The sequence below is a fragment of the Triticum dicoccoides genome, chromosome 2A, assembly GCF_002162155.2.
Source record: "Triticum dicoccoides isolate Atlit2015 ecotype Zavitan chromosome 2A, WEW_v2.0, whole genome shotgun sequence".
Taxonomy (NCBI): domain Eukaryota; kingdom Viridiplantae; phylum Streptophyta; class Magnoliopsida; order Poales; family Poaceae; genus Triticum; species Triticum dicoccoides.
In genome coordinates this window covers 454916825-454931079 of record NC_041382.1, presented here as the reverse complement: position 1 = coordinate 454931079, position 14255 = coordinate 454916825, and positions in this window count along the sequence as shown.

Below are 14255 nucleotides of genomic sequence, written 5' to 3'. Positions count from 1 at the left end.
ATGCTGACTTGTGATATCTGAACATATTTGACCGTATTACATGGCAACTCATTTTTAATATGAGGTCAGTGTGTGAGTTGCCACATTACAGGTTGTTCAGTAGATGTTTTCAACACTTTTTGAATTGTCTTGTATTTTAACATGGCAATTTCAACCTAGTACATTTGCCTTTGAATATATGACAACTATGTGCACTAGATGGCAACTAATTTCCTGATCAAATGTGTCAGTTGCCACAAGTATGATTTCCATGTGGCAAGTATTTCTGTTAACACACTATGGTTGTTGCCATGATGTAGGCAGGATAATGTGGCAAATTCACAGTACCATATACTCAATTTTGTGTTTTGCCATGCAAACTTGTGATATCTGAACATATTTGGCCGTACTACATGGCAACTCATTTTTAATATGAGGTCAGTGTGTGAGTTGCCACATTACATGTTTTTTAGTAGATGTTTTCATCAATTTCTGAACTGTCTTGCATTTTAACATGGCAATTTCAACCTAGTACATTTGCCTTTGAATATATGACAACTCATTTTTTGTATGAGGACAGAGTGTGAGTTGCCACATTATATGTTTGTGCGGCCGAAGATTTGTGCCTTTCTTTCGTACTATCTTGTGCTAACATGGCAACTTCAGCATTTTGTTTCAAGTGCCTTATGATCTGTACATTTTTCAAATGAAGCCAATGTGTTTTGTTGCCACATTTATTGTTGGACAATCATAGGGGGTGTGGGTGTTCATACGATATTGCCTAAACTTTTTGCCACTTTCAATTGAGCCCATGTGGCAAGTACATTCTGTTAGGTGGCAACTGCTTACTTCATACTTTCATTTTCACCCTGACATTTTGATTTGTTCTTACCTCAGCAGAATGGCTCGCGGCGATCATCAAGACGATGATGATGATTTCATGGAGTTACTGCGGTAGAATCGTGCAACTAGACGGACAACAGACGGCGATGAGGTAACTGTCCACCCCCAGCCCCCCCTTCCCCCATATGTTTTGAATGTCATGTTGAGTTTGCAATTGTCTGATAGGGTCTAAACCTTCATGATAGTGAAACATGGCAACAAATGATCATTTCTCTGTTTTGCAGAAGAAGAAACGTAATCGCAATAGGGCTTCACAGGAACGCCTGACTATATTGACCAAGGGATTCACCGACGACCAGAAGGGAGCTGCTGCTGAGTTGGGGATGCAGGCTCTGATGGATTTTCGGTGCAAGAATCTAGTGAACCCTGTATGCGACTGGCTCGGTGAGATTTACGAGCCCGCCTCCAGGGAATTTGTGATTCCGGGACGTGGAAGACTGTCATTAGACGAGGAATCCGTGTTCTGCATGTTGGGTGTGCCCCGTGGAGAAATCAAAGTCCCGTATGAGGTCAATAATATGATTGAGGAAACGTTGTTTGCCTGTTTGTTTCCAGGGATGACATCCACGCCGAACACGACCGTGCTGGCAAATTCGCTGGAGGGCATGAAAAGCCATGGCGAAGTTTTTAAGATGAAGCTACTCATGTACCTGATCTCAGCTATTTTTGCGCCGACCACATCTCTTCGCCCAAGCAACGAATGCTTCCCCATCCTGGTGAATGCTCTATCTCTACTCCTTCATTTTTCCTTCAATCTTTTGACTCCTATGTCATCTGTAAGCTACTCACTACCAGTTTTTTGATGTTTTCCCATTTTGATTTCTGATGCAGCAACTTCTTGTCCTGAAATTTATGTCGTGTAGGCAAAACTGAAAGAAGTGAAGAACATGAATTGGTGTAAGTTCATTGCAGACTTCCTGCATGATGCATTCTCAAACAAGATGTACCAGAAGGGTTGTCAACTCCATTTAATGGTATTTTTGTACTACTCTTTTGCAAACACTCCTAGCTCCTTGAGCATGCATGGCAACCATGATGGTGACATTGTGGCAACTACCATCATAACAAGATGGCAACTGCCATCAGAACAAGATGGCAACTGCCAACATAACTAGATGGCAACTGCCAACATAACTAGATGGCAACTAACACATATAGATGGCAACTAACAGAAATACATGGCAACTCTTTCCTTCTTCATGCCCTCCAACTTGATGATTGAAGGAACATACGTTAGCTTCTTTTTTTGCAAAATACCATGATGGCAACTGATATTTTTTTCTTTTTAAATTGTTGTACATCAGCTCATGTACGTCGATCGTCTTGATCTGTCCACTTTGGACTTTACTGGGATAGGAGGCCCGCCGCCTCCACACAAGTTTGTTGTTTCTGCGTGGACTTACGATGTTGTCAAGGCGGTGCTTGCCGCTGACAAGATAACTGATACGAAATACGAGAAACTGCAGGTTAGTTCTGGCTTCTTTCTTTGCACGACATTCTTTCATTTTTGACGCTGCATAACATATGAAAAAATCCCCATACGGCAACCGCCCGTGGCTAACAAGAGATGACTACCTTGTTAGCCATGGATGTCTGTGCATGGTATCCATGTCTTACGCCACATGGCAACTCTGCCATCCATTTTGAAACTTCTATCCTCTACCTCTTTTTTATTTTTTATTTTTGCAATACATGAACTGTTGGTTAGTGTTCATTGTTTTCTCTCTTTACATGCTAGCTGTTTTTTTGGTTTTTTCCAGCTGATGGCCAAGCATGCTATAGACTACAGCGTGTTTGGTGCGCCTCAAAACTTTGGAAAGTGGATGGGCGTGCACTCAGCTCCGTCTTGTCCTGTTGAGGTAATCAAGGATATATATCTATGGTTGTGTTTGGTTTATTTTGATCTTGTGCACGTGACTTTAATACGGTTGGTTACTGCTGCTTCTTGTTTCGTGCACAGGCGAGGGCACCTGTTGAGCATCTAATTGGGCAGCTTGCATCCGGAATGACCAGCTTGCTCGAGAAGTTGGTTGACGGTTGGACGTCCCTTAATGGCTCTGACAGCGACGCAGTTGCGAGGCAGTTCACTCCATTCGTTGCAGAACAGACACATCGGCCAACTAGTTGCCGTGGTCGGTACGACTACAACAGCTCGCAGGAGCTTCCTGACACACAGGATGAACTAGATGGAGATGCTGCTCTCGACAAGGACGACGACGGTGACATGGAGAACGTGCAACATGACCCCGACGATGATGAACATGTCGACGCTCGTGCAGGTGGTAAGAAGGGCAAGGGTGTACCAGATGTCCCCTCGCCGGAGAAAGTCAAAGAACAGACAGTTGCGAGAGGCAAGGGGGTGTCGCCCTCAAAGAGGGGGGAGGGATCCAGAGGAGGTTGGGCAGGGCTCTCCTGTCAAGAGACCTAGGACCGATCCCTTAGCTGCTAGGAGGAGGTTCGACTTCTATTTTAGTGTTTTGTTTTGTCTATCCTTTCGAACAAACTGACCCCCTTTTCCATTTGTTTTTGCTAAGCATGGCAACGATTTTCGTGTCTGGCACTTGGCACCTTTTTCTGCCTCTTTCTTATATGTGTAGCGAGGCGACAGCTAGTGGACGAGCAGTTACGAAGAAACAAGCACCAACGCCAACCCGTGTTTCTGCTCGATTGAACAAGGGTGCCCCTATTGCTGGTGACACGCCTTCCACTAGGTCATCACCTCGTACGTCGACGTCCAACTCCGGTGATCCCATCGTGTTGCCAGATTTGAGGAAGACAGTCAAGAAGTAGGTTATCCCTGTTCTTTTTTCATTGATATATTTTTGCTTTTCAATGCAACTGTTTAGCTTGCCACATGGTCTACTGCCATCAGTCCCACATTGCAACTGTTGTTTCTCCCATGCTCTATTTCTTTTTACTACATGGCAACTCCTGCTTGTTTTGCATGGCAACTGCTAACTAGGCAAAATGGCAACTCTTATTCCACCTACATGGCAAATACCAGCTTTTCCATCTGTTTGTGCACTCATCCACACCTAGTTTTGAAATGACAGTCCTGGCACATCACACATTTTTTAAGATGTGTACCATGGCAACTGCTGCTCGTTCTGCATGGCAACTGCTAACTGGGCCACATGGCAACTCTTATTCCACCTACATGGCAACTATCAGTTGTTCATCTAACAATGTTCATGTGTTTTATTTTTTTCAGTGTGAAGAAGACTACCACACGCGTGACCAAGCAGAACCCTAGAGACCCACTCGAACGCATACACTCAAAGCTGTCGACAAGTGGCAACTCAGACGTTCATGAGGCGCCAGTGCACAAACCTGCTGCTGCACCGTCCACTATTCCCACTAGCTCTGGTGCAAGCGGTCGACCATCTCCGCCGGTTGCAGATGTGCAGGCTATGATAGCAAGCATCCGTACATCTGGGAGTGACGAGTCGGTATCTGCCAGGACTGCTGAAATATTGCCCACTCTGCTCGCAATGAAGGATGCTGCTGTGAGCCATGCTACCCGATCAACAAGTGTTGAAGTGGACGCCCCCGAGATCAACCTAAGCAAGGAAGATTCCCGCTCATCTGACACGGATTCCAAGCACGTGGGTGGTGGCACTTCTACGTCCATGAAAGAAGGGGCTAAGGCGACAGTTCATAATGATATGCCATCCATAGGTGAGACTCTTAGCTTTTGGTGCTCCAGAGGTTGCCAAGGTGACCGTTACGTGAGCTGGTCTTCCACCTAGGCGTCGTAGCCCCTGCAAGCAATCTGCAGACACACCCAACGCGCTGGCTGTAGCTAGGAGCAGCAGAGATGACTCTGGTTATGTGCTTGCGTCCACACTGTTCCCACCACCTACCAGAAGCAATGTTATGAAGAGAACGGAAGACCGGAGTACAACCGACCCAGGTGGCAAGCCGGGCACGACTGATAGAGGTGAACGTGCGGAGCAGACTGCGTCTTTACCCGCAGTGGATAACCCCAGCTTAAATCTGTGCACTTCTAAGCTCCCAGTCGACATCGGTGTCCCCTACAGCCCAAACAAGAAGATTGTCAAGAAATCTGCGACTGATACCGCTAACAGCACACCCCCCTATGAATAAGCCCGATGATTCTGCAGCGGCCGATGCATAAATGTTTGTTGATCTTTCACCCTTGGATTCTACCTAGCAAGTTGTTCGCGGTCCGGCCAGTAGGCAGGAGAGGCACCCAATGGACTTCACCCCACCGAGCTGTAGCCTTGGCATTGATCGCAGTCAAGATGAACCAGTGGTGCAAGATCCTTCACCAGTTTCCTTTGCTTTCCTGGCAGGCATGGCCCCAGTGATGGCGCAGCCAATGGTCGAGGGAAGGAAGGCTGTGAAGTTCGCAGAGCCGATTGTGCAAGGTACATTTCTTATGCGTTTATCATTTTCGTGTATACATCTTTTTAGTCTGACTTTTGTCCCAAGCTTTTTTTGGGTTCTCACTTTTTGTGATGGCAAATGTTATCTGATGGAGATGGCAACTGGATTTTCTTACACGCTGTCACCTACATTTTTCTGTTGCCATGCTGCATTTTCCATTCTGCAGACACATGGCAACTACAGTTGATACATCATGGCAATTGTTGTTGTTGTCACATGGCAACTACAATGCATTGCACATGGCAACTGGAGTTGCCTGCACATGGCAACTCCCTACTTTCTGTGCCTACATCTCATATTTCTGCAACCTTTCTTTCACACTAAATTTGTTTTCTTTTCCAGGTATCCTAACCCACTTTTTTTATCCGTGCAGCCACCCCTGAGGAGATTACGCTGTCACTTGATGAAGCTTACCGCAGGATTGAGGAGGCAGCATTGCAGAGAAGGTCCTCACGAGGTCAGGGCCAATCAAGTTCCAACATGCCTGCTGAGTCGGTATCTGAGGATACCATTAGAAGTGCCACCCCTGGTTCTGTGAGGCAGCGTAGGGTAGTTCACGCGCACCTGCAGATGATTATGAGCCGGAAGTCAAGGACACAAAGGATTAGAACCAGCTGTATGACATTGTCAAGCGCTTTGGAAATGTGAGGTCCAACAGCAATCACATGAAGGAGCTGAAAGCGTAATGACCACACCCTCATAAACCTCTCATTTGCTTTGCTCTTTTTTACTATTCATGCTTTTGCTATTTCTAGATATGCTCTGTTTATGTTTTATTTCTTTTTTTACTTAGTATACATGATTCTTTCATGTTATATCATTTTCATACAGCTCATATTTGGACAGAACCAAGATCATACAATGCGATGCGATGTACGTTGACCTGGGTGATCTTGCCGAGTCTGTGGGGCCATTCGGCAAAATGTCGAAGAATGTAGTTGCATGTGGGATTGACTTCATCAACAGGCATATGGATATGTCTCCCAATAAAACAATCATGCAACACACTGCGACATGCAAAATATGGGATGGTGACTTCCACCACAAAATCATGAGGAAGCATTTTGCTGCGCATGGTGATTTCAAGCTCACAATGAAGAAATGTGTGAGTACTCCTTCCTTTTTTGCACATTTTTTCCTCCCATGTTATTTTTTTGCCAGTAGCTATGCTTCAGATTTTGGCTACACCCTGTTTTGTGACAGTTGTTTCATGTGGCAACAACTGCCATGTAAAATGACTTCTGATTTTCTTTCTTAATACAACCTATGTGGAAACTTATAACTAAAATACATGGCAACTTTGTTCATACATGGATGGCAACTTCTTTTAATTACCCACTGTAACTAAACATTATACATTGGTCTACTTTTCTTGGACCCTTGATGCTTTCATGTCACTCATGTGCCTGTCAGTGTAACTGGTGATATCTTTACATGTCTTTTTCCCAACTACATCATTTCTATTCTTAATGTGAGCTCTGCTTCTTCTTTCCTTCATTTTTGTTTGCAGGTCGTGTTCCCCATGTTCCAGGAGCTTGCACCACACGATAAGTCTGGTCACCACTACGCGATCTGCCTTGACCTGAAGAACCAACGTTTTGAGGTGCTTGATTCAATGCGTTCAGAAGCTGGTGCAGACCTTACTATGCATGATGAATACTTCATCAACAACCTCAAAGAGACATGGAACCGTCACTATGAAAACTCAAAGGTCCAGATCAGACATTTTCCAATTGAGTACGTGGCGACTACGAAGCAAGGAAACCGGTATTTTTCCCATCTTTTCTTCATGTGTCCTCCAAACCAATGCTTACCCTCTTTTTGTCACCTCTGAATTCAAGTTTATGATTTTTTTCTCTATGTTTGTGAGTTAACCTGATTCTTTTCTTGTTTAGGCACGACTGCGGCTTTCACACGTTGGAATACCTTGCAAAGTGGAAAGGTCGACGGGTTCCTATCGTCATAGCTGCAATGGTCGTCGAGCTCCGCAAATTTTATACATGGAACTGGTTGGTGAATGAATATTTCAACACGCGGTCCAACGCACATGAGTTCATAGAGGAAGCTGTCAAGAAAGCCGCCAAGAAGTACAAGTGATCACGTGGTGCTCCATACCAAACGCCCACCTTACATTCTGTTGTCGAGGAATATAAGGTATTACCTTTGTTCTTTCAAAACTATGTCCGTGTACTATGTTATGGCTGCATCTCCATGTAGCCTAGTATGTAGTGGTGGTGTGTGAGTGACATTTGGATATTTTCTGTAATATATGTGTGGATGTGAACCTATTTTTGAGGTGTGACAACAGATACGTTTATGTTTTTCAGTATTATTATGCGTTCATCGTTGGTAGTACCAGTTTGGTGTTTTGACTGCGCCTATGATGTTTGAAAACATGGCAAATGTAGTTCATCAGACATGGTTAGTGAAAGTTATCGTCCTTCTTCATTTGTCTGTTTGGTTCTTTTTTTCATTCCTAACTGTACCGGCTAGCATGGTAGTTTGATCACGTAGCCATAACCTATGCGGTTGCTGCACGAGACCGTTTCAACTTGTTTCCCATAGTTTGCAACACAATACAATATGTGTGACTAAAATGCACCGACTGAACATGGAAATCTACGCGATGAAGAGTCAGTACAACTAACATGGCATATTCAGTACAACTAAAATGGCAGATTCAGTACAAATAACATGGCAAATTCAGTAGAAATGGCATGGCAGATTCAGTAGAAATGGTATGGCAGATTTAGTAGAAATTGCATGGCAGATTCAGTATAAATTGCATGGCAGATTCAGTTCAAGTAACATGGGAAATTCAGTACCATACACGTGGCAACTGCAGTTATTCATTCATGGCATTTTGCTTCACATTCTGATGCCCCTGAAGAGTCACTCTCCAATTTTTAAAAAATTTAGAACATCTAGATTACAAAAAAATGTTACCATGGACCAAGTCACAGTGCTCCAATGTTGCTTACGGATTGCCCGTCCCTTTTTTTTGGTTTCTTGTGTTTTGCTTGAATCTCCAATCCCGATTTGTATCTTATCTCTTTTGGACGCCCTTTTATAATGGAACAGGGTGGGTTCCTAACCTGGGTTTGTGTGCTTGCTGTTCCAGATCCTACATCCGAGTTTTCAGATGATGGCCCCGTGGATGAAGGCACACTTGATGTGCGGGGGAACCTGTGTAAGGCTTCCTCGGCTTTCCTCTTCTTGATCTCATCAAGCTCTCTTTTGAGGGCCTTCCTGTGTTTTTCTGCGACCCTCGTTGTCTCATCACTCTTGCACGTTTCATCAATTAGTTCAGCATAGTTCTTTGTCAACACAAGTGCCTCACGACTTCCATGGTTGACTCTGGTCTCTCGTCATGCATAGCCAAAACTGCGTTTGATGTTTGCAGCGCCAATGTGTCGTCAGCGTTCCAAGTCCATCGCCGCCTTATGAAATGGCGGGGCATTCGTGTCACCGCGTTCATGTCCATTACTTTTAGTATGTGACAGCACACAATCCTGTCCCGTTCGAATTTGCAGCATTGGCAGTAGTATTCGCCTTCGCTTATCGATGCCTTCACAAAGTAGTTCCTTCCCTTGTCCGGGTCTTCAGGTTCTGAATCCAACATGCCCATGATAGAACACACCTTTAACGTATGTTCGTCCACCTGGAAAGCCGTGTACATGCTGGCACGCTTTATTTCTTCCTGGAATCTACAAGTTTTGTGTGGTTTTTGTTAAACTCTTGTGTGAAGTTTTCTGTAGCACCTTTTGTTGTTGTGGCCAATGGAATTACAGTTCGTTCAAACATGGCAACTACAGTTCATCGAACATGGCAACTGCAGTTGAGTAAACATGGCAACTGCAGTTCATTAAACATGGCAACAACAGTTCACTAAACATGGCAGCTACATAACAACTTCATTTGGCATTTGCATTCCATACCATCATGGCCAGTGGAAGTACAATTCATTAAACATGGCAACTGCAGTTCATGAAACATGGCAACTGCAGTTGAGAAAACATGGCAACTGCAGTTGAGTAAACATGGCAACTGTAGTTCATTAAACATGGCAAACTGTAGTTCATTAAACATGGCAACTACATATCATGGTTACTCTATACTCAATGGCTACTTTTTAAAAAACACCATTTTCAAATAAGCTTTTCAACTACATTGCATTCTACATGGCACCTACTACCTCCATGATTTGTGCAAATAAGATTGTAACACAACTGACTTACTTGTTAAAAATCTTGTTGGTGTATATCTTGCTCATCTGCCTCTCCATTGGTAAAAACGTTAGCAATTTTGGCTGCTTAAGCGCGGTGTTTGCTTCTTGTTGTAGCTCAGCCCCCGGTATTTTTTGTTGCAAAGCGGTGTACTACTTGGCAAACTGTAGCAATGAGTTGCCAGGGCCGACTTACCGCTTCAAAACAACATTGAACCCCTCACTGCGCTGTGTAGTCTGCAGAAATGGGAAGAAGCATTGCATGAAGTAGGCCGGCACCCAGTACATTCGCTTTTCCCACAAGCTAGCAAGCGTCTCGTGGTCTTGGACTTGATATGTTTCAATCATAGCCATCCAGCTCATTGCAAACTCCTCCACCGTCAAGCTGTGGTCCACGCACAGCTCGAATGCCTTGTGCAGCTTTAGATGGTCAGCAAAGAACGGTCCTAGCGTCTCCTCAGCCTTCTTTATAATGTGCCACCTACAGTGCCTGTGCACTGCCAACGGAAAGACCTCATCTATGCATGCACGCATGCTAAAATCATGGTTTGTTATTATGTTCATCGGAGCAAGTCCACCCATGCACTCTAAGAAGGTCTTGAACATCCAATGTACCCATTCGTGTCTTCATTCCGAACGAGCCTGCATCCGAACTGCAATGACTGATTGTGGTTATTTATTCCTATGAATGGAGCGCATGGCATCTTGTACATATTAGTGAGATATGTCGCGTCGAATGAAATGCAGTCTCGGAAATGTTTGTAGGCTCTTCTTGCAGCACCATCCACCCAATACATGTTCCTGACACGGTCCTCATCGTCCAATCTTATCCTGTAGAAGAAATCTGGATCTTCTTTCACGTTCTCATCGAAGTAGGCTATCGTGGCTTCTATGTCAGCCAACTTGCTTTCTCTATGGCACTTTTCCTTTAGGTTTGTGACGTCTGCCAGTATGTAGGGCATGCTACTCAGAGTCCCATTTTTGCCGTGGATGAGGGAGAGTATCTGGACTATTCTTGATGGACCGATGTTACAATCATGTAGCAGCTTTATGAATTTCTTCTCAAGGGGGGTGAATACCCTGTCGACGGTCAGAAATTTTACCAGGTCAAACTTCTTTATTAGCTCGTGGTTGTGCTCATAAAAATATTCACTGACCACCCACTGTGCTCCATCTACGTTCAGCTTACATCGGACAGGACATTTCATCTTGACAATGACACCTCTCTTTCGTTCCGGAACGACAGGCGCATCACCTTTGCCCTTCTTGTTTCTTCATGCCTTGTAGCACCTGATCTCACCTCTGCTGTACTCGTTAGTTTTTTTAATTTTCCTGTGGTATTCGGTGTTGACCGCAAACCCATGGAACTTTGCATATGTCTGGTAGAATTCCTTTGCATCTTCAAACAAATCAAATCTCTGCCCAAGATATGGTGCCTGAGGTACTATGATTTCTGATTGCCCACCATCTTCATCCCCTTGTGCTTCGTCATCGGTTTCATCATTCACTTCAGTATCGGCGGCTGTTTCATCTGCTTGAGTGTTGCTTGTGCTGGTCTGCAAAGGTGTGCTTGTCGGCATTGCTGGAACAATTGCCATTTCCAACACTGACTCGACATTGTTTGTGGCATGAGTGTTGGCTGGCTGGTGGAACGCGTCTTCCATGTGCTCAGAGCTCCCCGCGGTAGATGTCCCCGCGTTGCTGTTAATTGTAGTTGAAGGTCCTTCAATAAAAAATCAGGTACGAGCATAAGATTTTGTTTGAATGGCATGTTTATCGTAACGGAGTACATCAACTGCATGTGATTTTGCATGACATTAGTCACACCGCAAGCCGTGAATCTACATATGGTCATGCATGGCAACTGTAATTCTCCAGTAATGGCAGATGCAGTCCAGCAACATGGCAACTACTGTTGCCAAAACATGGCAACCAACGTCTTTTAGCATCAGAACTTGTAGTATATAGCAATGGCAGCTACAGTCCAACATACATGGCAACTACTGTTGCCAACACATGGCAACCCGTATATTCTAGCATCAAAACTTGTATTCTAGGCCTGAGCTCAGTACGCAAATGTGAACAATCATGAATGTTGCACCCACTCTTATAGCAATTGGCAAATCCCGAAGACAATATATGACTCTTTTTGCACAAGACCACTTGGTAGCATTTTTTGTTTCTTTTTTCCACCACCACTGTTACAAATCTACTTTTCCTCACATGCTATTTCCACAAAAGCAAATGCAGTACTGCTTTCTGGTTCACATTATTTTTTACCTTGTTGTGCCGCATGTGCCGATCTTGTGTGGTCTGTCATTCCAAATTGATGTGCTCTATCTACAATAGCGCTTTCCTGCAACTGTGAAGCTTGCCATGAGACGTTTACCGATGTGGTTCCACCGTAACAACCTGCGATCATGGTAGCAGTTGGTCATTGCATGGCAACTGTAGTTTGTTCAACATGGCACATGTAGTGGTCCAACCATGCCACACAGATTTGTTCACACTTTGTCATCCACGATTGTTTATACATTACAGTCACATTTGATTATACATGGCAACTACAGTTGTCCAGGCATGGCAACTGCAGTTGTGCAACCATGGCAACTGCAGCTGTCTAGGCATGGCAACTGCATCTGTCAGATACGTTCCTTTCTCCTAACTCACTGTCCACAACTTCACTTGCATGCACTCACCCATGTACGGCGTTGATGGCAGGTACATGGTTGCGCCTGATGCCACGTGCTGCATGAAGGTCCTAAATTTTTCCGACATAACTCGTGAGTCTTTTGCCATCCTTGCAAGTTTAATTTCATGTCCACAACAGTAAGTTTCTTTTTCGTATGGGTTACTTTGATGTGCCCGCGTTACTTTGATGTGCCACATTAGCTAAATGAAGTTGGTTGCCCGTACATTTGTCAGCGTTAGCGCCCTGTGACGAAACTTGCCATGCTGCCCCCCTGATTGTGGTTTGGTCATAAGAACCTGCTAAAAATTAGTTTGTAGGACATAAGTAGAATGACATCTTCATTGTCATGAACATGGCAACTGTTTCTTCTTTGTTTGTCATGCATCGTACCGATGCCCGCGTAGTGCTCTAGTAGTGGCAGCAATGGCCCTGAAGAAATGAGTTGATTGTACTCTGCTGCAACCCAAGGTGGCGTTTCCGGCCTTTGAGAAAGCCAAGGATCAGTGCCATCTTCGTGATTCATTCTTCTGCTTTCTTTTCTGCCACTGTGTTTTTAGTCACTGCATGAATAAGAACGCATCAACAATTCGCAAAAAGAATTCTTATTGTTTGCACGTAGAAGATAACATGGCAATCTCATAACATTTCTTGCGTATGCAACCAACACCTCATGGCAAGTAGGACATGCACACCCATTCTCTTTTCCGAATTCTGGATGCCAGCTATCATTTTGAAGCGATGGCAACAGACAACAAAATAGGATGGCAAGCAATAAGATAACGTGGTGGCAACTACGAACAACGATAGATGGCAATTGACGTTGGATACAAGTGGCAATTATTTTTCCTCCCTCCCTATGCCAAATTCTTCCTTTCTCTCCCTATTTATAGTGATTCCTACGCATGCTCTATTACCAACTACTCGCACCAAGACAACCCAGAAGCTTGGCACAACTCTAGCATAGTATATGGCAGATCTGGCATATGTTTGGTGGGCAAATGCAAGGACACACAAATTCGTGGGGTGTTTTGCCCTGATAGCGTTGATCCAGTCGCCATCTTCGTAGGCAAATTTGCAATTTCATATTTCATGGCAGAAGAAGGTCGAGAAACAGAAGGAGACCGGAGATCCACCTATTTTAGCTCGTCGTCTTGGGACGGCGGGTTTGGGGTGGGAAGGGGGTGGTGGTTAGCGATGGGAAGGCGCTACGGATCCTCACTGGTTGCCATGGCAACCAGAGAAGGAAGACGATGGAGGTAGGGGATCGAGAGGTGCGGATATGGTCGTTGATATAGTTTGCCGATCGTGGATCTAATCGCTTCGGGTTTTTCTTTTACTCGCCTACACATAGCTTTGGTCTTATATGACTTTGCTATCTGGCGTGTTTTTTGGTGTGCGTGTGTTGGTATTGGCTGTGTGCATCCTATCTATGCAGAGGCCGGGTGTGTGCTCTTTGGGTTTGTATCCTCTTGATGCTCCTCTTTGAGCTAATAAAATCCACCCTTTATCGAAAAAAGGGGATCGAGAGGTGGGAGACAATGGCGGCATGGCGGACTAGGGATCGGAAAGAGCCTGAGACGGCTGGCGTGCTGGGTCGTGCGGGCAGCGCGGTCGTCTGGCCCGGACGTGTGGGCGGTTTTGCCACACACCGAACATGCGAGCTGTGGTTGTGCGCGCCCGGACGCGGTTGTGCGGGCGGGTTCTTCTCCATGCCACACGAGGCGTGCGGCACAACCACCCGATACACCACACGTGTGGCAGTTATCGGCGTCCTAAATTTTCTTTTTTAGGAAAAGCCATCATGACACATTTTATTACTTCAAAAAATGTTTATATCCTTCAACAAGAACTGCAGAACAAAGCTAGAGGCATCATCATGCCAAATACAGGTTTATGAGTTTGATTTGATGCACTTGTTGTCACAGATCGCATGTACATTCAATTCCTTGGAAGCGTGCTTTTCACTCAAGCGGAGCCCGAACCCGACGGAACTAAATTCGCGCACCATTCCGCTTTCCAGCCCCACCTTCCTCTTTCATAATTTGC